General features: G+C 35.3%; 1 protein-coding gene across 4 annotated transcripts in view; it reads left to right on the top strand.

Annotated features, from left to right (window-relative positions):
• Positions 1-23,189, top strand: part of ANGPT1 (angiopoietin 1) — a 258,112-nt gene that overhangs the window by 32,130 nt on the left and 202,793 nt on the right. Inside the window, exon 1 of one of the 4 annotated variants that reach the window (XM_035276321.3) lies at positions 7,225-7,338. The exons of the other annotated variants lie outside the window; for them this stretch is intronic. The gene's annotated coding sequence lies outside the window, so the exon portion shown is untranslated. Of the gene's footprint in view, positions 1-7,224; positions 7,339-23,189 lie in introns of those variants that run through there. 4 annotated transcript variants of the gene reach the window in all.

Below are 23,189 nucleotides of genomic sequence, written 5' to 3' on the forward strand. Positions count from 1 at the left end.
AGAAGGTTTATACAGTCCAAGGGAAAGCACTCATGTGCTCATTATCATATTAATGAAGAAAGCTTTGACCACATAAGTGTTCTTAACTAGTGGTTTATTTACTAAAGTGACACTTCTTGGACTTCTTTGCTATATTCTTCAATAAGAAATAATGATGATAATACATTTTTTGGCCTGTTTTAAAAACAATGCTAACACATTGTATATATTCAAGTGTGTAGAGAGATTCTACCATCAATATACATTTATTTACATATTCATTCATTCATTCATTTATTAAAATGTAACTATCCAGGCAAAATGTAATGGGCATCCAGAATTTTGGCCACAGCGTGTATCCCATTTGTATATAGGTTAAAAGTGATGGGTTTTAAATGACAGGCTTGGAAATATTAAATTCAAAAAACAGCAAAGTTGTTAAATAATTTTTTTGTTTTGTTTTGAGATGGAGTTTCGCTCTTGTTACCCAGGCTGGACTGCAATGGCATGATCTTGGCTCACCGCAACCTCTGTCTCCTGGGTTCAGGCAATTCTCCTGCCTCAGCTTCCTGAGTAGCTGGGATTACAGGCACGTGCCACTATGCCTAGCTAATTTTTTGTATCTTTAGTAGAGACGGGGTTTCACCATGTTGACCAGGATGGTCTTGATCTCTTGACCTTGTGATCTACCCGCCTCGGCCTCCCAAAGTGCTGGGATTACAGACGTGAGCCACCCCGCCCGGCCTAAATGATTTTTAATGTATTTATTGACTCTAAGACACCAGTGATTGTAAGTAGTGTTATTATTTTAGGTGAAAAAATGAAAATACTGCTAATTAAACTGTGAGGCTATCACTTCTTATCACTTTGGTTGTAAAATGTATCCTGACTTGGACAAGTTAAAATATGATAGGACTGAGTCTTAAGTTGATCAATAGTAAGAATTCAGAGGTAAAGAAATACTGAGTTGCTTTAGGTATCTATTGTGAATACAGATAAATGGCCTGCAGCTTCAGGTTTTTAATAGCATAAGTACCTTTTACTAAAATTTAACTTATGTTGTTCCTAGTGTAATTAATTACCAGAGTTTCCCAAATTTTGAAATTGAAATGCTCCTAAGTAGAGAGAGAGAGAGCATGAAATTCCACGGGTCTGTAGGTAAAGCCTGAAATGGTCTAGCCCAGCTCAAAATTTATAAATATAAATAAGATAGTGACAAATATGTTTTCAAATAGAAAATCATACATATATACATATTTAAATAAATTTAATTTTCCATAAAGGTGTTTCATATTTTTCGTTTGGCTTTGTGTATGTCACGCTGCAATGTGGTTATGAGGTTCAAGTGTTCTTGGAGACTCAGGCAACCAGAGGCAATAAATGGAGTTAGCAAAGGAACTTTGTAGTTTTTGATTACTCCCCAAATCTGACAAAAGGTCAAAAATAAATTGCTTAGTTTAATTAAAGAGCATTAACGCAAATTTTCTGCCTTGGACTCTATCAAGACAATATCTTCTTATGAAGAGTTATGTCTGTTAGGATTTAACTGAAAATCATATCTAAATGAGAGATAACTGGAATTGGCTTGTTTGATCATAAAAATTGCCTGTAGTTGAATTGAATGCTGTTTTTCCTTCTTACCCCCATGTGCATTAATCAGGCAGCAATTTGACTAGCACATCGTGTTCTCTGCATATTTGTATGTGTTTGTTGCAGAAATATTTCTTTAGAAAGCTTTTCATTTTGCAGCAGGAATTTAAACAGACCAGAGTGGCCGAGTTACACCAAGATCTGGAGTTGTTTATTCGTGCAATAGCAGAGCAGTACTCTATACATGCACACGTTTGAGGTATAAATTCACAGGTGCAATCTATTTTATGAAAGATTAATCTCATTTCATTATTAGTTTTATTTACTACATCAAAATAGGCAGCCAGTAGCCTTTTTTAGAAAAATTCTTCCAAAGACGTGGTCTATACACACAACTTCTGCTCAAACCTTTCACCTCTGATCCCACCTGAACTGATCCCTACTCCTTAGCAGTTCCCTCTCCTCCAAAAGGATTGGGAATATATACATGCTACAAAACAGAATATGCTTATAAATGCAGAATTAGAAGTAGATACTTTATACATCCCCTCATCTGGGAAATGTTTAACAATTCTACTTTGAGGATCCCTGGAGTATTTCACTAGATTCATACTGTGAAAGGCTCAGACGTGTCCTTGTCCCTGGAATGGAGGCATAACATGGAGACATGAGTGTCTAAAAACAAGTAGTGAAATGGTGATGATGCTTTCAGCATGTTTTCATAGGCAAGTCAAGTCTGCTGAAAATCATTTGGAGTCCATGAAATTTGTGACAGAAGTTTTTAGCACTTAGTCAACAAACAGCCCTTTGTTCTCTTTTCATTTATTTCTTAAGAAAAGGGCAGAACATTGAAAATGAGCTTTTGAGTCAATTTAAATTTTCATTCAATTCTCTGTACTGTTCATTTGACATGTCTTTGGATCCTACCACTTTCCCTTCTACCGTGACATTCTAGAAAGGCAAAGAAGCATATTTTTAAAAGTCTAAGACTATATACAAAAAATAACTTATTTTATGTTGGACCGTATACCCAAGAAGTCTAAAACTTATATTGGCTACTGTAAAGTGAAAGGGGTCATCTTTGAGGTCTGATCACACAAACTATTGTACACAATGCTAGTGGGGCATATAGGGTCTTCTTACACATGGCTGGTTCCCACATCATGTGGGTTGAATTCTAATCCATTACTTTGTTTTGTTTTTCTTTTGGACAAAATCTCACTCTGTTGCCCAGGCTGGAGTGCAGTGGCACAATCTTGGCTCACTGCAACCTCTGACTCCTGGGTTCAAGGGATTTTCAGCTAATTTTTGTATTTTTAGTAGAGATAGGGTTTTACCATGTTAGCTAGGCTGATCTTGAACTCCTGACCTCAAGTGATCTGTCCCCCCTACCCAGTCTTCCAAAGTACTAGGATTACAGGCATGAGCCACCACGCCTGGCCATAATCTACTTTTCATTTGTTTTATTGACTGATTAAATTTTTACCTAAAGTGTTTTAAAAGCTTCATGGAGTTGCTGAGCACTTGGACAAGTTTACTTCTTAAATATAAAATTAAGCCAAACTTTGCTTAATGGGATATTGAGTGAGAGAGTAGGAGTTGAGAGAGAGGACAACAGGATACAGAGTTGCACCTGTCAGCCCTTCAAATGCACTGAGCATCATAAAATGTAGAAACTTGCCGAACAGAGCTCAAGTTGTCTTAAGATGGTGTCACAAGCATTGACTTTGAAGTTTGACTCTTCTAGGTTTGAATTTGGGTTGTGACACTTGCTGTGTGATTTTCTGTCAGTTACTTAAGTTTTGGGGCCCTAGTTTTGTCATATGTCATATGTAAAGGAAGGATAATATAATTTATTTGATAGGGTTATTGAAATGATTAAATGAGATAATACATGCATGTGATTGACAGGATTCTTAACACAAACGAATAGCTCAATTGCTATTTGACATCCTGGGCTTATGTTCACTGTGTTTAATATTTATTTGGTGGAGAACAAGAGGCTGGTATTTACAGAGTTCACCTTTCTTTATATTTGTAACAGAATGTTATATTTTTGCATCAAACACAGTATAACAATCTGATCCATTTGGAATCTAAAAATACATGTGTTCACATTCCTTAGAGGTAATAAGTCATTCATACTCACTAATATAATGATTATCTGCTACACATAGTTACTAAATCTTGTTGAGAATATTAAAAAAATTTTTTTGTTTTAGTTTAGAAAATATTTTATACTTTAGGATACTTCTACTTTTTTGATTAGAAGCATTTCTAACCAATAATTATGTCAAAGAATTCAGACTATCTTTTGACATGGACAATCCTAAGAACTTTTGACAAACAAATTTCTTAATGTCACAAGCTGAATTTATAAAACACATTTTCTATTTGCAAGTTTTCTAACACCTTGCAATAGAGAAATAGCAATATTGGAATCTGAAAGATAAATAAACTCAAAGCTTACTCTTGTATAGGTCTTGTATGTTAGAATGTGATCATAAGAATGCCCAGTTATGTCCAGAAGGCCAGTTAGCAGATCACTGTAAATAATGTCTGCAACATCAGTCCAATCTTGTCTATCAGTACATACTAGAATTTCAGCTACACATGGACAAGAATTGTTGTAATCCCAACTTGGCCTTCAGTTTCAGAAACTCAAAAGTAATTATTTGGCTGAACAGAAATCAGATGGCCTTTTATTTTATTTTCAGTTTCAAACTCAGTATGATCATAATTTTTTATAAAAATAGCTTTTATAAAGGAAGAACTGGAACTGTTTGCTTACTAACACTTCTATCTGCAGTGTCAGTGTCCAGAGAAAATGCTTTTATAGGTTTTTTCTTTCCCTCTTGCTGTGTTTGTGTGTGTGGTGGGGGTGGTATGTGTGGCGTGAGTGTGTATGATTTCCCAAATCGGAAACTTCTTGGGAGGCATAGTGACTTAAACTTCAAACGGTGAAATTAATTACTCATTTCTGATAAAGAGCCTTGTTTCTTATAAATATCCAACTATTAATAATTTGAGTTGACAAAAACTATGAGATATAAACAATTCAGCTGCCTGGTTTCAGGTTAGTGGTAGAGCTGACGTGTGCTTATAACTTGCCCCTCATGGGATTGGCAAAGCTTTATCTCTTATTGTACATTTCTGCTAATGGCACTAATTTGGAATAATTAGGTTCAGTTTTCACCTCAGCGATCACAAAAAAGTCTCATGTGGAAAGCTGAGTTAACTGGTAATCTTTATTATAATTTATTCCACTGATGTTCAATTTTCATTAAATACAGCCACTTGGTTAGTTGGTTGACTATCTCATTCCTTAGCATAATTTATAGTAATAGCTATTACTATTATATTCATTATTAAACTGATTATTATTATTCCCAAATAATGGGAGGACACTCAATATGTGCTAATTATTTTGCTCTGCCATCTCTCCATTAGATTACTGGGAGCAGCTTATACAGGAGTTTTAGATTTGTGTATATACCTCTATGTAGTGATACGTATTAATGTGTAATCATCTAATGAATATACAGTCTATTATAAAGAAAAACGTCATAAATATTATTGTGTAGAAATTTTATTATTCCTCACACTAGTAGAGTTATGATATTAGCCACATAAATTCATAAAATTAAGAGAAATAATACAATTCTACTGTGTTGAGAAATGTTACAATTTTTGGCACATTTTCTATTGGCTCAAAGCAGAAAGAAAAGTCATTTTATCACAAAAATTCTGCTTTATTCAATGCAGTATTAGGAAAGATAGCAGGAAGAGTGTAAGGACAGGACCTTCTTGTTTCAAAATAAGTTCATTCCTTAGGAGGTCCGAGTTCGTTCCTTAGCATGATCAGGCACCTAGGAAATTAAGATGTTCAAGATAGGTATAATTCAGAGATTTACATTTTATTTTTTACGTTTGGTTCTCTAGGTTTTATATTTCTATTTTAAAATAATACATTTATGTCATATACACTTTGAGACATGTATTTCAGAAAAATGCCACTGAAGTAAAAGGCCACATCTAACATTTTTATTTCCAGATCTTAGGAAAAATTTATGCAAACAGGTTTTGTTGTACATTTCACCTTCTCCTTTGCTCAGTATTGTGTATAAGGATTTATCTTGTTTGTAGAAATTTAAAACATTTTGGAGGATTTTGAAGAAGAAATTGGTCTAGTTTGAGTTCAGAGATTTAAATAAATTTGTATTTTGAGTCGAGTGACTTTTAATCATTCATGAATGATTTAAAAGAGAAGTCAAAAAGCTTATGACCTTCTTTACATCTCAATTTTTAGAACAGGACTTTTGACTTGAGATGCTTTTTATTCAGGCCTTGAACCCAGAATACCACTGAGCTTGGAGTTTCTTTTTAAAGAATGCATGTGGAATGTTGTTGCTACAGAAAAGATTATGCAAACATCTCAGCTTTGCTCAAGATATCCAAGTTCACAGAAAACTATTTGTGACTTCAACAGCTACCCAGCTTTCTGTTTTAATGTTGACCAAATCATGTTTGGTTGACTTAATCATAACAATACAAAGGACATTTTTGAGCCTATAATAAGATTTTGAAAATGTTTGTTCATTTGAAAGAAAGACACAGTAAACCTTGTTATTAATACAATGATGTTGCTCTCTCATCAGCTGATATGCTGAGGCATATACCAGGTCTCCAAGTTGCATTTCATGTGGTAGGCAGGAAACCAATGAAGATCAACTTTCTGACTTCTTGTCCTTATAAAAACATGCTTTTGTGGTTTCATTCCAATCCCCAAGTCATGTATTTTGGGTCTTTCTAAGGCTGTTGCCATGCTAGAAAATACTGACAAAAGAGACTAATGAGGAGGGAGGTTCTTCTACCAGATTCTTTCTTGAAGATAAAAGCCTCGATTGTGATTTAATCCAGCCTCACTGCCTCTTCTATTGGAAATATTTTTATCATGAGATTTACCACAGGTAAGGAATATTTAACAACAAAAATGAAATCAAAAGCATTACCCACATGAACATGACTCATGAGTAGAGGACAGGAATTACCATAAATATTTATTTTTTTATTAATAAAGTCTCCCTTTGAAACACTGTGCCCAATTCAAAACAAGTTGATTCAACAAGGTACAGGATTCAAAGTCTCTTGTATTTACTTGACTTCATTCCTAGAGTGGAAGGCCAGGGTTAAACCACTTACTTACCACATTGCCAGTGAATTCAGTGATAGTTATTAAACATATAAAAGCAGGACACATTTGCTGGAAATATAAGCAGAAAATTCAGTTTAAAATTTACTAAATGATGCATGGAGTTTAAGTCATTTAAAAGTTTATTATGTAAGACAACTCCATCTAAAATTAGGCAAATACTAACATCTAACTTTAGATTTTAAACCAAAGAAGTCGCTACCATTTTCAAACATTATTTATAAGTAAACTTACAGAAAACAGTTGTCTATATTTTGAACTATTCACATGGATACCAGGAAAGGATCTGCTAAGGAGTGAACTTGTTTTGAACCAAAAAGATATCGTCCTTATACTCTTCCTGCTGTCTCTCCTAATTATACAATCTCAGTAGGGGGGAAAGAGGCTACAAAGTAAGGTAGCATCTGGGAGCTATTTTTAGGTCGAGTGAAAGGCTTCTGAACGAGTATTTTGAGAAAGTGGCCAGAGAGGAAGACTTATAGGAGCCAAAGGTCAGTAGAAGAGGGTGGAAACCATTTCCAAACCACTTCATTTTACAAGCCCAGGCAATGTTTTAGGTAAGTACACTCTAGACATTTACACCTCTTAGACAGTTCTCCCGTTGTTTGTTTTTTGCCTTCTAAATAAGAGCATACTAATGTATTTTACAGACCACTTTAACACTGGAGTAGGTATATGTATATTTGTATGTATATTAAAAAACAGGGAAATAAATACTACGTTGAGCTGAATAGCCAGAAACAGACAGGTGAAATTTGTCAGAGAAACCTGACATTCCCATCCCAATTTCAAGTTGGCATTTATGAATACTTGGGGTTTGCATTACATCTCAGTGCATTAGCAGGTTGTTTAGGTTGCTGAACAAAATATATGATACCACTTACAAGTAGGAACCGTACTGCTTGCTACATCCTTCTAGACATGCAGGAAGACATGTACAGATAACAATAATCTAATGACTAAAAAATAAAGTTGCAGATTTGCGTCAAAGCACTACCAGGTAATCAAAAGTGAAGGCAAACTGGTTCAAAACTTGTTCCAAATGGCTTCTTTGAGAACTGATTTCTCTTGTGACACATAAACAGAATAGACGGTCTTGTCCAATAGCAGCATGTCTTGAGTAATTGAAAAGAGAGAGAATCTAAATGCTGCCGATAACATCACAAGTCCTACAAAACTCCTTCGTAACTATTGCATGTTTAGGCTTTTAAGGTCACTCAAGTTCATCTATTAAAAAACAAAGCTGGGATTGTGTAACACACTGTGCACTATGCTCAGTTCTTTTCTAAACCATTTGCCTGGGGTTGCACCACCCATGGAGCAAAAATCAGAAGGAACATGGGAATAGGTTGGACTTTAGACAGCTGTCTTTTCACTCATATTGTATAAGTAGCATCTGTTCATCATTGAAAAATTAGAAAATCTTGATGTGTTAAAGGAAGTACAAATCACCACATCTTACAGAGACAACCATATCCATCCTTAACATCTTTTAAATAAACTCTTCCAGGTATTTTTCTTCACAGATGTGTGAATTTATTTTTTAAAACTATGGTCATTCTATAAATGGTGTTTCAAGATTTTTTTTTATCTCAGCGTATACTATGTGCATCTGTTCATGTCAAGAAATGTACTTCACCACCTCATTTGAGAGTCATTTAAATCCACCTTACCCAATTATCTGCTGTTGAGCATCTAGATTTCTAACCCAGTATTTTATGACAAATAGCCAAACATCACATTTCCCCTGTATTTATACATAATTATTATTTGTAAATTAAAAATAAAATAAAACTTTGTTATGGTTTGGCTGTATCCCCACCCAAATCTCATCTTGAATTCCCAGATATGGTGGGAGTCAGCGGGAGGTAATTTTTTTTTTTTTTTTTTTTGAGACGGAGTTTCGCTCTTGTTACCCAGGCTAGAGTGCAATGGCACGATCTCGGCTCACCGCAACCTCTGCCTCCTGGGTTCAGGCAATTCTCCTGCCTTAGCCTCCTGAGTAGCTGGGATTATAGGCTCGCACCACCATGCCCAGCTAATTTTTTGTATTTTTAGTAGAGACAGGGTTTCACCATGTTGACCAAGAGGGTCTCGATATCTTGACCTCGTGATCCACCCGCCTCGGCCTCCCAAAGTGCTGGGATTACAGGCTTGAGCCACCTCGCCCGGCCCCAGTGGGAGGTAATTTAATCATGGGGGCAGGGCTTTCCCATGCAGTTCCTATGATAGTGACTAAGTCTCATGAGACTAGACGGTTTTTTAAGGGGGAGTTTCCCTCCACAAGCGTTCTCTCTTTGCCTGCTGCCATCCATGTAATACGTGATTTGCCCCTCCTTGCCTTCCACCATGATTTTGAGACCTCCCCAGCCACCTAAAACTGTAAGTCCACCAAACCTCTCTTTCTTTTGTAATTTGTCCAGTGTCAGGTATGTCTTTATCAGCAAAATGAAAGCAGACTAGTATAAACTTAAAAATGGTATTGCAATGAGCATTTTTGTAAATGAATTTTTTAATACCTATCCTTAATTATTTTTCGTCAGAATTCTTAGAAATCGAATTTCTGAAACAAAAGTAACAATACAGAGGTCTAAATAATACTTCAGATAATCTGTGCCAAATTCATGTATATTTATGTTAGCATTGTGTGAGAATGGTCACTCCTCAACATACAGAAATACACGTTCATCTTTACAAGCATTGGGCACCATCATTTAAAGAGTTCATTAAGCATTTAACATTTTCAGATGTAAAGTTATAAATAATTTTTCCCCATGCAATCTATTTCGATAAAGGAAAACAGTCTTGTGTAAATTATTCATCAAAATTTATTAATCATTTTCAGAATGTCTAGTGTGTGTTTAGTGAAAATCTTGTGAATGGAGATTTCCATGAGGAAGACTAAGACAAACACAAACATTTATTGAGCCTATACTATTTGTCAAATATATTTAATCTCATTTAATCTTTACAAACACCTGGCAAATAAAAATTATTATCTCCACTTTGGATGAGAAAGCTCTTGCAGGCTGGGCATTTTGTACAAGTTGGCACTGGGAATCCAGAGGCTAATATGAAATTGGGTTCCACAGATTTTTGGCTTGATGGTCCATGGTCTCGCTGTAAGATCCTAATAATAGAGGATATAAGGATGTCTTATTGCTCACATTATCTCTAATTTCATTTTATTATTTAGAGGGAAAAAACTGGGTACACATCTCTCTGTATGGACAACAGTAGAACAAAGTGCTATAATAATATATATAATATAATACAATAAATATATTATGGTCGACATTGTATCAGAATGCTGGTTGATTTTATCTTAACACTACAATAAGACAGTGTTAATGTCCTGTCTTATTGTAGTCATTCTACAAGGAACTTGTAGCTAAGACACACACATACATGTGCACGTACACACACACACACACACACACACAAATATTATATATACATATAAACAAATATAAAGTATAAAATAAGCATTTAGAAATGAAGAGAGGAAAACAAAGTTCCGCACAGTGAAAAACATATTAATAGTTCTTTAAAATTGCTGAAAAAAAATTAAGTGTTCTGGCAGTCAAATAAAAATGAAAACACATCAAATATAAACATTTAGGAATCCAGGATAAACACAGTTTCCCTGATATGCAGGTCAGTGAAACATCTTTCCTTTTTCAACAAGCAATTAGTATATGTGTAAGATGGCATCCACAATGCCATCCCTGTGATAATGTAATTTTCATATCTGTTTCCCCATTCTAATGCCCCAGTTAGACCTTCTCACAAATCCTCGTCCAAATGATTTATAAAATAACAAGTTCCATATTTAAGGGAGTCATGTATTTTAGTCACTTTGAGAAAATGTGAAGTGAATAAATGTGACCATATGGATATAGATCTGTTTCTCTAGTGCTAAAACATTTACAACACTATTGACAACGAGCCAGAAAATTCTATTGATAAAATCTCTCCTCTTGTTATAAATAAAGCTCAATATCTGTTAAAGCTGAACTATCTCAGGGCCAGTAGCCTTCTTTGGAAGATACTGAACCTAGTATCATAAGGTTAAAGTGTGCATTTGTGTGCACGTGTGTGTATTATGTATGCATTAGAGTAAGTGGTGAAAGAGCAGTTTTTCTCTTCATTTTTAGCCCTTGCCTGAATCTGTACTTCATATGCAGTCACTGCTCAATTGATGTCTCCTGCTGGCAATCATCATTTAGGAAATAGGTGGTAGGAAATAGTTAATGCAAATTCTGGAAGTATGAGTATTTTTTTTTTAATTTAAAAAGTACATGTATGAAGATGCTTTATCTGGCTGTGATTAAAGGTATGGCCATAAACAAGTGGGGAGAGAGACTATGTATTGGCAAATAATTTTTACCTAAATGAGACGTGGCTTCCAATACAAGTATCATGGTGCATTTGCAATATGTTCTAGTAAAAATGTAGAAGGAAGTCATACATTTCCTCATCTGCAATATAGTACTGTGATATAATATTAACTTCATGGGGTGATTGTGGGGATTAAACAAGATAAATCAAGGGAAAGTAATTAGAGCTCCAAGCACAGAGTAAGTGCTCAATAAATGTGATTATTCTACTATTACTGGTATTATTATAATTTTAATAACTATTATTTCCTGCTCTAACATATAAAGGAATGTATATATATTCACATGCACACACACACACACACACACACACACACACACACACACCCCTATTCCCATTTGAATGTTCTTAGCAATACCCTTGAAAATATTTCATTTGGGTCAAGCATTTTTCAGGATTTTTTTCTTAAAATAATATTAGACTTTATTATGTTTGTTTTGGTTGATTTTGAATTCTTTTTGAATGCTCTTGGCAATTTCATGTGTGATTGTTATTCTGATCCAAACTGAGGAGGAAAATATCTCACAACACTGGACAATGTACAAGACCACACAGTGATTTATAAGGGTCCCTCTTCCTGCCCATAGAGCTTTTAATGGGGAAACTCATCTATATTGCCGTGTCAAGAAATCACCACCTTTATCACATACCATAGATATAAATGAACCATATAGAAGCAAGTAATCCTTAACTCTATTACAGGAAGCTAGAGCAGAATTTGAGCTTTAGCAGATGCTTGGAATGTGTAACTAGCTGTAGAGATGAAATGTGTATGTTAACAAGAAATAATACCGATAGTTTACCAGTGCAATGGCTTTAAAATTACTTTTAAAAAAATCAAACATTTTCCAACAATAACGTATATCCCATAAGGTTCCTCTAAGTCATGTTTAGTTCTCAAGTTATTTTTAGTCCTGTATCAGCTTAACTTGTATTCAGGTAGAATGTTTTTGTCATACTGTGTTAATTTTGTGCCCTTAATCAAAACACTAATTTTCATATTTTAAAGATTCAAATAATTATCTATTGTAAAAGTTACTCTTAAAATCAGAATTTTAGCATCATTTAAGTTCTTCTAAACTTTGTAAGTACATACACAATATTACTAATTGAGAGAAGCCATCCCTAACCCAAATAATATTATTTGATAATAAGTTTAATTTAATTCATTCTTGATTCATCATCCAGAATAAATATGCAAAGACACACATATAATGTTACTAGACTTATATTAGTTGATACATATAAAAGACTAAGAAGAGTACTTTGCACAAACTAAGAAATCAAATACTATAACATGGCCTAAACTCAAAATGCGTTGTTTTTCTTAATACAAGGAAGTCACGTAATAGTTGAAAACATCATTATTCCAAGCTAAGGTACATCTGGCTACAAAGCTTGATGAAGACGTAAATAAATAGGTCTCATTTATATTATGTAACAGATAAAATACTTCCTTCTCTGTAATTTTGCTTAGGTACCCATTTCAAGCACTGGTACTTACCTTTTCCATCATGTTTTGGCCTCTGAATCTCAAGTGAAACTGCCAATTGGAGGACCTGCTGTCCCACAAAATTCTCCCTTAATGTACCAGAAGTTTTCTGTGTATGTTTGTTTGCTTTATTAATAAGGGGTTCAGGCTGGGTGCGGTGGCTCAAGCCTGTAATCCCAGCACTTTGGGAGGCCGAGGCGGGTGGATCACAAGGTCAAAAGATCGAGACCATCCTGGTCAACATGGTGAAACCCCGTCTCTACTAAAAATACAAAAACTTAGCTGGGCATGGTGGTGTGTGCCTGTAATCCCAGTTACACAGGAGGCTGAGGCAGAAGAATTGCCTGAACCCAGGAGGCGGAGGTTGCGGTGAGCCGAGATTGCCCTATAGCATTCCAGCCTGGGTAACAAAAGCGAAACTCCGTCTCAAAAAAGTAAAATAAAATAAAATAAATAAAAAATAAGGGGTTGATAAAGTCAGTAAAAAACTTCCTACTGTAGATTGAAATACAGAGTTCATTTAAATAGGTTAATTTACGTCATAGATGCAAGCAGACCAAAAGCAACCAAGGAGAGGGGTCTGTGTTTTATTCTTCGTTCCACTGACTACCTATTACAGCATCAAGAACAATGTAGGTTTTTAACAGCTGTTTGATGAAGGGAAGAGTGAATGACCAGGTATCACTAGAGTAATAGAACCTCCCTTGCTATTGAGAAAATCTCCCTTTTATGTCTAAAGGAAATCACTTCCTTCCATTTCTTCTGTGATACCCCGGGATTCCTGTAATGCACTGATATTTCCTTGTCCTCTGCCATCTCTCCCCAACAATGAGCCAGACCATCCAATTCAGACTGTGAACTCGCTCATAAGAAGACTTACAGGCTGATGTCCAAAAGTCTTTCTGTGTCCAAACATGGCCCGTGTTAGGCAAAATTAATTATTTGCACATAGTTCTGGCTATGTCTTTCCCTAGTTACTAATGCAGATGTTTGTGCAGAGTTAGGTAAGTGGCATTCTTTTTGGGTTCTCTCTATAGAATGTTTTATCAAAAGACCTTCTTTTTGCATTATTTCAATTAGAGTGGTTTTATAGATAGGCTTGGTTTGGGGTATAAAGAGAATTCCTTTCAACCTAGTCATATCTGAAAAAATTAACCCAAATGACAAAAGTCACTTGCTCTCTGGTCACTTCCTGTTTTACCAGACCTGTCTAATTCCATCTCCAGTGTCCTTTCCTGTCCTCCCTGGCCTTTAATACTGTGTACAGATATTCAAAATATTTTGAACAATTTAGTAAAGAGTCACTGAAATAATACAATTTATTTAAGTAAGTCCTTATATGTAATTACCTTCTTATTAAAACAACATTGAGGAAGAGAGTTATGGAGAACATACCATAGTGCATTCATTCAGAACTCATGTCCTTTGTCTTTCGTGTAAATAAGAGAGTAAATGGCAGAGATTGTGCACTCACACAAACAGCAAGTCCACCTCTGCCACTAACTAACTGTAGGACCAGACATAGGCCACGTAACTCAATGAGACTTCATCTTCTGCCTAAATCCAAAGAAGAAATCAAAATTCAAATTCGTAACTTTCAGAATTATTTTAACCTTTAAAATCCCTTGCTCAAATCCTTTTCATAAACTTACTCAGACACAGATAGTCACTGGGTTTGCTTGTGTGGATCGTGTGTGTGTATGCATGTGCATGTGTCTGGAATCTCACTGTAGCATAACTCCACACTCTTACTCTACAAAGAAACTCTACAGAATATTTCATTGCCTAGGCATCTCACTGGAAAGCAACTGAACTAGTGGCCCTCTAAATTCCTTTCTAATTCTGTTATTCCCAACTGTATGTGTGTCATGATTTGCCTGTACAGTTTTAAATGGGCTGTGAGAATATGTCTTACTGAGAAGGTGACACATAACTGGAAGAAAAGAAAATGAGGGAATGAACAATGTAGATAACTGAAGGAGAAGAGGTCTAAGGCAGAGGGATTAGCCTGTGCAAATATCCTAAGCCAGGGTCATTTCCACTCATTCCACTGGCCAAAGAAAGACATTTGCTCATGCTCATGGTTAATGTGGCAGGGATGTATAGTCTGTTTGCTTTTGTAAGGAATACTAGAAATTCACATTGCAAAAGTCATGAGTGCATAATTCTATACCATACAGGGAATGATGAGTTGGGAAGAATCTAATCTGCCACACAGGCACTTTGCCACTGGCTGAGTGGAATGGGGAGCCCTTGTATGGCCTCAGGAGATAATCTGACTCCAATTTCAAACATGCAATCACCTCTGGCTTCTGTACTGAAAATATAATCTAGGGAAAAAGGGTATGAGCAAGGAGAAAAGGTAGAAACCCATTGTAATAATGCCGTGAGGGATCATGCTGGCTCAGACCAGGGTAGTTGCAGTAGAAATAGAAGTGGTCAGATTTGGAATGTTTTGAAGGTAGACTCAATAGGATTTCTTGAGGCATTGGTTATGAGAGAAGAACAGAAAAAGAAGTCTACAATCTGGGCCACTATACGCAAAGGAGAGTGGCCATCAACTGAGATAGGGAAGGCTGTGCATGCAACACAGAGGTTTTAGTGGAAAATTGGAAGTTTAGTTTTTGTTATTTTATGTTAGAATTGCCTATTTCATACCTGAGTGAGAAGTCAAGTATACAATTGTCAAGTCTGGAATTTAGGAGAGAGATGTGGATTGAAGAGTAAAACTGTGGAGCCGTAAGCATATGGAAGATATTTAAATCCATCTACCATACTCTGCAAAGCCATGTAACTGGTCTATTATGTTCTATTCTTTCCATATTCAAATGCATTATTATCCTGCCAACATTTATGTTTTGAAAGCAAAACTCTAAGCTAAGCCATAGCTTAAAACACAAAATACAAATTTAATATAGAGGTTCAAAATCTTGTCAAAATCTATTAACACTTTACCTAATAAAATCCGCTTTATCTTTATAGGCCAAATTCCAATGTCAACTATTCTGTTCAATTTTCCTGATAGTCCAGAGAAAATTTAACTTTTCCTTGCCTTTTCTCCCTCAGAACTTATCATACACTGCTTACTGTATTGTCCAATAGGGTAGCTGCTAGCCAAATGGGGCTATTGTCCACCTAAAATATAACTAGTTCAGACTAACGTGTGCTGCAGATATAAAATCTGCATCTTAATCAAAGACTTACTACAAAAATATATAAAAATCTGACAAACACTTTTTGTTTTTTTCTGAGATGGAGTCTCCCTCTGTCTCCCAGGCTGGAGTACAGTGGCACAATCTTGGCTCACTGCAGCCTCTACCTCCTGGGTTCAAGCAATCCTCCTGCCTCAGCCTTCAAAGTAGCTGGGACTACAGGCATGTGCCACCACTCCCGGCTAATTTTTGTATTTTTAGTAGAGACAGGGTGTCACCATGTTAGTCAGTGTCGTCTCAAACTCTTGGCCTTGTTATCTGCCTGCCTCGGCCTCCCAAAGTCCTGAGCTTAATGGCGTGAGCCACTGAGCCCAGCCAAATACTTTTATATATTTGTGAAATGGTAATATTTTGGATGTACTGGGTTAGATAATGTACATAATTAATTCTACTTGTTTATTTTCCACTTTTTACATGTAGCATACTAGAAACTTTAAAATTATATATGTGATTTCTCATCTGTGGCTTGTAATTTATTTCTGTTAAACAATTCTAGTTTAAAGCATGCATCCCATTGTGTAATTACACAGTGTTACTCATATCATATCTGTTTTTCTGATAGATTCTGAATTTTTGAAAACAGAAATTATGTTTGATTTCTACTTGGAGGACCCAGCAGGACTTTTGGCTAGATGCCTGATAAAAGTTAATGGGAAGTTCTTGGATTTCTGATTGATGTCTCTCTTCAGACACTGACATGTGAACAGATTGCCTACAATGTAAACATAAACAGAATTTGAAAAAAAAACTATAGGAGGTCTGTAATGTATATTTAAGAAACCTAAATACTCAGCCAAAGTCATCCAATTTTAGCTGACCACATATAATTTTTGAACTAAAAATTGTAATTCTTGAAGGAATTCTAGGAACCTAGGAGCATTCCCAAGGGACAAACACAATGGTACGAGTGTAAGTTTCTTCTTTTCACATTTGTAATCCCTCCCTCCTCATTGCATCCAAATACAATGATTTTGGAAATGAAATTTAAATGTAAAATATCCACTAAGCAATGAGATGAGAGCAAGATCCATCAAAATAATCAATCCAACACATTATAATCTAATGGCAAGACACTAAAATGTTTCCTGAAGCTTTACGACTACAAGAGACAAGATTCTGATATGATAGGAGATGTGATGTAATTTCCTATAGGGAGCATGTGCAGAGAGAACCACAGCTGTAGAAAAATCAAAGTGAGAGGCTGCAAATTAGTATGTATTGTCAGCCCCTTTTAGGGTAAAGTGCACTGATTCTAATGACCAGTCCTAGGTGTCTAGACAGAAATACCCCCACAGGGAAGAAGAAAGCATCTCAAGATATGTTAATTTGATGTAAATCTCTTTTTGCCATGCTGAATTTCTCCTTTATAGTTCACTCCACAGGATTTGGGTTTGTTGTTTGGTCTCTGGAGTGCTCTGTCCTTCAGAAAATGGGTAGAGAGGTGCAATTTATCTCCCATGAAAAATTAATAGCTCTCATCTGACGTACAAATTATTGTCTTATAAGCTTGGTCAGGCTAAGTAATTTTTCACTCTCATAATTGTAAAGTAATAAAACTGATGCTTGAACCTGAAGGGAGTCCCTGCTAAAACTCATAAATATGTAGGAAATCCCACATAAGCAAAATCTGTCAGTCTCTGTGTCTTTCTACTTCATATCAGCTTAACTTACCAAATTTTAAAGATTTTAAAGATATTATTAGTAGAAGCCATTGCATTTTTACTTCAAGATGCAAAATCTTCATCTGCATTTTACAGAGTGGTTTTGTTTCACTGAGAAACAAGAGGTAGGACCCAGCGCTACCAGACTGCTGAGCCCATTTGCGTGTTCAGCAGCATTCTTCAGCACATTGACCAACTGACATAAACAGAAGAAAGCTGGTCTATTACCTTCACATATAAATGTATCCTTGAAGACAGAGTGACTTGCTTTTTCCTCATAAAGTGTGTCTGGCCTCTCTGGGAGAGATATTGATGCTCAAAATTCAATTTAATCCTAAAAACCTGTCCTTTCCCCTTGGCATCTGAGCCAGAATATGATGTACTTTCAGAATTCCCAGTGTTGCTAAATATCTTGCTCAACACTTAATAGTTTGAGGTTTAGGAGTTTTGTTTGGCATTAAGCACTGGTGCCAGTGATTCAGGAATGATACATCCACATATAACCCATGGGCAATTGAGCCAGATGCTCCCAGGATGGAAGATACTCTGAGAGCAATTTAGATAGTTTTGGAAGGACATTGACTCTTCTTGGACACATTTAATGACATTTCCATTAAGCATAGTAAATCATACCAGATAGTATGAATCTGTACTTTAAATCTGAGAGAAGACATTAACCAGAACTAATTTTGTGTTTGTCCGCGTGGTAGCTTCATGTTCTCCAATACCAATGATCCAATCACATTTTATCTTTTTGGTTAGGATGGTATACTAGTATACTTTAAAAAATATTTTATTATGACCGCTACATTATTAAGTATATCATGGATGCTTGAGTTCTGAGAATCAGAATTTTAGACCCAAGAAAATATTAATCATGACTTAGCTCAATCTCCTAATATTAGCTAATTAAGTTTCTCAAAGATACCAATTAATAACTGAAAGCCAGACCAGGACTGGAACCTGGGGCTTCTGCATTCCAGTCACAATCTACACTGCATAATTTTGTATTAATAATTAACCAAAGGGATTCATTGGAGAGGAGAAAATCTATTTGTGGTAGGTATTGTTCCTGAACTGTGGGGTGACTAGAACATCTTTCCTGCCCTCAAAAAGCTTATGGCCCCAAAGGAAGATAGCTAAGAACACAGATCTTTTAAGTTATGTGGATATTCTGATAGAGTATATAAAGTAGAAAAGGGAAACACCCACACAAACACAGTTATCAGTTACACTGGCAGGTAATTGGGACATGCTTAATGAAGAATGAATCTTGATTTTTAAAGAAAGACTGGGCTAGCCCTTCTACATTAGGGCAAGAATACTTAATTCTTGTCTCTGCTATTAGGAGACTGAGGAGGTGTTACCAAGAATATAAGTCCAACTGAAGGGATGTTTCCGATTTGCTCTATGGAGATAAAATACAGCACCTTCTTACAGGTAGATACTTAGCAGGCTGAGTTACTAAGACTTATGGAACACTAAGACCTAGGGACAGTTTTAGCAATGCCTCTCTACTATAAGATGTAGTTTGTATGTGCATGTGTGTGTGTCTTTTGAAAGCAATGATTGCCACTTTCAAAGCAGTAAAGTAAAACGACTATATTTGGGGGATAGGGTAATTTAGGAAGGTAGAAGATAGGGAGTTAGGGTCATCCTATGAGAAATATAAAGCTAACCCAATAGCTTTCATTGTCTTACAGAAGGTAACTTTTTTAGAAGAGAAACAACCCACACTCTTGTATAGTATTTTAAGGGGCTTGGTTTGCTTATTCTTACACTTCTTTCTTGAAAAATCTGTTATCTAGTAAGGAACTACATACACAAGGCAGATGTGGCATTTGTAAAACCTTTAAAATAAAAATAGATTAAAACAGGAAGCTAAGTACAATTTGTAATTAGGTTAGATGGTAACATAAGAAAATGTGAGTGCAACATGACCTACACTAGTTTGTATTTATTGGTCTAAACTACTCTTTGCCAAAATGTATTATTTTCCTTTTTCATCTTCTCCCATGTACATTGCCAAAGATATTCAATAGAAAAATTTTGTGGTATCATACTCCTGATCTCTTTATTAAGGAGGAATGTGTGTGAGCATATGTGAAACATGCATATGTTTAAATAAACTTTCAATTCTCCTTGACTTCCAGATAATAAATGATACCTGAATCTACAAGGTGATGGGACTCCCCTTTTTATCTGTAAAGACCTAACACCTATTAGGATGAGAGCTAGACCAGGCCCTGAACCATGTATGATCTCATTTAGTCATCACAAATAACTCTGAGGTTATTATTCTCATTTCTGATTTTACATAGAAGAAAACTGAGGTTTAATGAGGTTGAATAAATTGTATAGGATTAAACATCCTGTTAGTGATGAAGCAGAGATTCAATCTGTCTGATTCCTGAGCTGATGAGCTTATTTTCTCTCTACTTTGCAATGTTGTACCACATTCAAGAAAGTCCTAAGTGTAAAGGAACAAATTATGTGGAGAAAATCCAGTAGAGTAAGGGACTTAGTAGAATTCAGAAGGAAGAATGACTAGGGTACAAGTGAACTCAGAAGAAACCTGGTAGCTTTCTTCAAATATTGAAAAGATTTCCAGGCCAAAGGAGCGATTATGATTGCTTTGCATGATCCTTAGGGGTAGAATAGAAACCAGTATGTGTGTTGAAGTTTTAGGAAAACATTATTACATGAGAGAACTTTCCAAGAAAGATGATTAAGGATAGACTGCACTTGCTTGGAAAGTAATCAGTTTTCTGTCATTTGACTGACTGAATTATAGGCTGTATAATCATTTGAAAAGACTATTACCAGACACAAATCAAAGGCAAAACTCGTAACTTGATGAATTTGCTTTATTCTGGCTACTGTCAGTTGAATAAACTGTGCAGTTACAGTATCAAGGTAATGATTGAGTGGTTTTCTAAATAAACAACTGAAAGCTGACAACCTAGATTATTGCCATGCTTGGTTTCTGCTAGATTTATTTCTTTTCCTTTGATATTTTCCAAGTATATAAAAGATGATTTGGAAAAAGTATCTCTTTTCTCTAGTTTAGAGTCTCCACACTAGATATTTTAAATTAAGCATATAACATGGCTGGATCAACTTTAAAAAATAGAAATCTCATGTATCTTCAAATTGAAGTTTAGAAAATATTCCATATTATTACCTATTCGTTATTGTGACTTACTTCTACTAAAGCATGGAAATGTTTCTAAATGTAAATATATTTAAATACCATCAGCCTGTTGTTTTTAAAAGGACATATTAATGCTTGTAGGAAGCATTTGGTTTTTCAATTATGGTATTATACATGACTTTAAGTCAATCATTTAAAGTGTGCGTATTTTAATTCAGCACAAGCATGAATCTAAGTTATAGTCACAAATAAGAATTGACAATTTGTAAATAGAAATGCATGCCAGTGTAGAACTTTGAATCATTCCACACTTGCACTCATGTATATCTGCATATTTGTATTTACTGAATGAATGAAAAACTGGAAATCTGTTTCCTCAATAACCTTGACCATGTCACTTCACCCTCTTGGGCTGCTACCTGTCTATAAACTAAAGAAATTGGATCAGAATTTTCTCAAGTTTCTCCTAAGTCTAAATGAGTAAGTATGTAAAATTTGGTGATTAACCCCCAGAGAGAATGCAGAAACTTTTTTAAAAAATGTAATTAAAATAGTGTATGTTTTTAATCATCTTCTGTGGTTTGCAAGCCACATTCTCTGAGCAAGTCAAGATGCTTGAGCCCTCAATTTTATTTACCACCCACCTCTATGCAGACAGTTTCCAGAACTTCCTCTCCTGCCCTGACCTTTCATATTCTATCCAGTCACATATTTCTTTCTGTTTATGGAACATCTTTACTTAGATGTTCTGCCATCATCTAAATCTAAACATGGGGAAGGAAAGGGAATTATGATCTCTCCTTAGCCCATCTATTCTGCTTTCCCTGAACCATGGTTTCCTAGGCAGATACCCCGGGTATCCCCTCCCCATTCCAATCACCCACCATGTCCAGACTAACACCAATTCTACTGATTCCTACTTGATGATTTTTCTTCCTCTACTTCTGAATTTCAATAGTCTAAGCCTGATCCAAGCTAAGCACATGTAGACTCTTTTAAGGGTGTCCTGTTGAGCCTACCTGCTTGTATTGTTTCCTTGTTTTCATGGACACTATGAAGAACCATAGAATACTTTTATTCAAATGCCTTTGGGCAGCTACAAACTCCGTTCCTAAGTCTAATTTAGCAGCTGGTATGTGCCTTGAGGATAGTATTTACTTGCAAATTTCAAATATAAATATTTATTTGTGTAAGTTCTCTCTCTCATATTAGAACAGGAGTTGGTTTAGCATTGGAAACAGGTCTTTTTTTTTTTTTCTTTCATCCTTATTTCCACAGATTTTTATTAAAATGTTACTCATGCAAAACACTTTACCAAGCTCCCTGACAGCTATAAATATAGATCAAATATGGCTCTTGTCCCTGTGGGGAACATTCCTACTTCCTAAAGTAAAGGAAAGTAAAATTTGTTAAGTACATTTAGGAATTGACATAAGGTCATGATGTTAATTTTCTCATTTTAGCTTTCTAGAAAACTTTGTCCAATACAATTATTATCTCCATTCTACAGATGGGGACAATACGGTTAGAAGAAGTTAGGTAACTTACTCCTAAGGCTGACTCTGAAGCCCTGGTTCTTAGTTTGATGGGCCTGTGCTGGGATCTGTATTTACTGGTTTCTAAATTAATGGCATTTCCAGATTAAGTCTGGTATTGTAACAACCTAGCAATTTGCTAAATGATTTCCTATATGTCTGAGTGACTAATATGTATCTAAACTTTCTTTTTTCTCATAAGTAAGTGATGTTCACTGGCATAAAAAGCATACTAGATTGTAAAAACTATCATAAGCAGCAGTCTATATTCTGTAATAAACAGGAGACTGTATGTGAACATGAACAACTTTAACAATATGTTGTTTTTAGATCTCAAAAATTCATTTCATTAAAAATATACATTTTTTGTTAATCAAATGACATATGGTTGTATGTAGCCTACAATCATTCTCTTATGTTAATTATTTTATTTATTAATCCTGCCCTCTGTAAACCTTGGTGGAAATATTTTTGGATACTCATTTTTGACTAAATAAGACAATTACTTCCTTCTAAGACCACACATTATATAAAATGAATTTGTGCTTGGTGTGGTTTTTGTCAGCAAACCACTGAGAAGAGAAGGAAGAAAAAGAGAGCTCAGATATCTTTTGTGATAACCATAGCCTAAAATCTCTTTCAGGTTGACATTTACATAAATAGTAAACATAAACATATGTTTTTTTCCCCCTGCTGCCAATTTTCTGTCTTTCAAGATTGCTTAGTAAATAATTATAGTGTATAACAAAAACTCTTCAGTTTCCTTATTTAAAATGAAATTACCACCTTTCTACTAGGAACGTGTTTTATAAGAACTTGATGTTTAAACAATTCAAAATAGATTCAAATTATTTTCAATAAGTACTTAGAATATATTAGTATGTGGATGAACAATCTTTGTCAGGAAATATCACTGTAATTATTTAAAATGGTGGGACGACCCCTCCAAAGAC

Source organism: Callithrix jacchus, chromosome 16 (genome assembly GCF_049354715.1).
Source record: "Callithrix jacchus isolate 240 chromosome 16, calJac240_pri, whole genome shotgun sequence".
Lineage (NCBI taxonomy): Eukaryota > Metazoa > Chordata > Mammalia > Primates > Cebidae > Callithrix > Callithrix jacchus.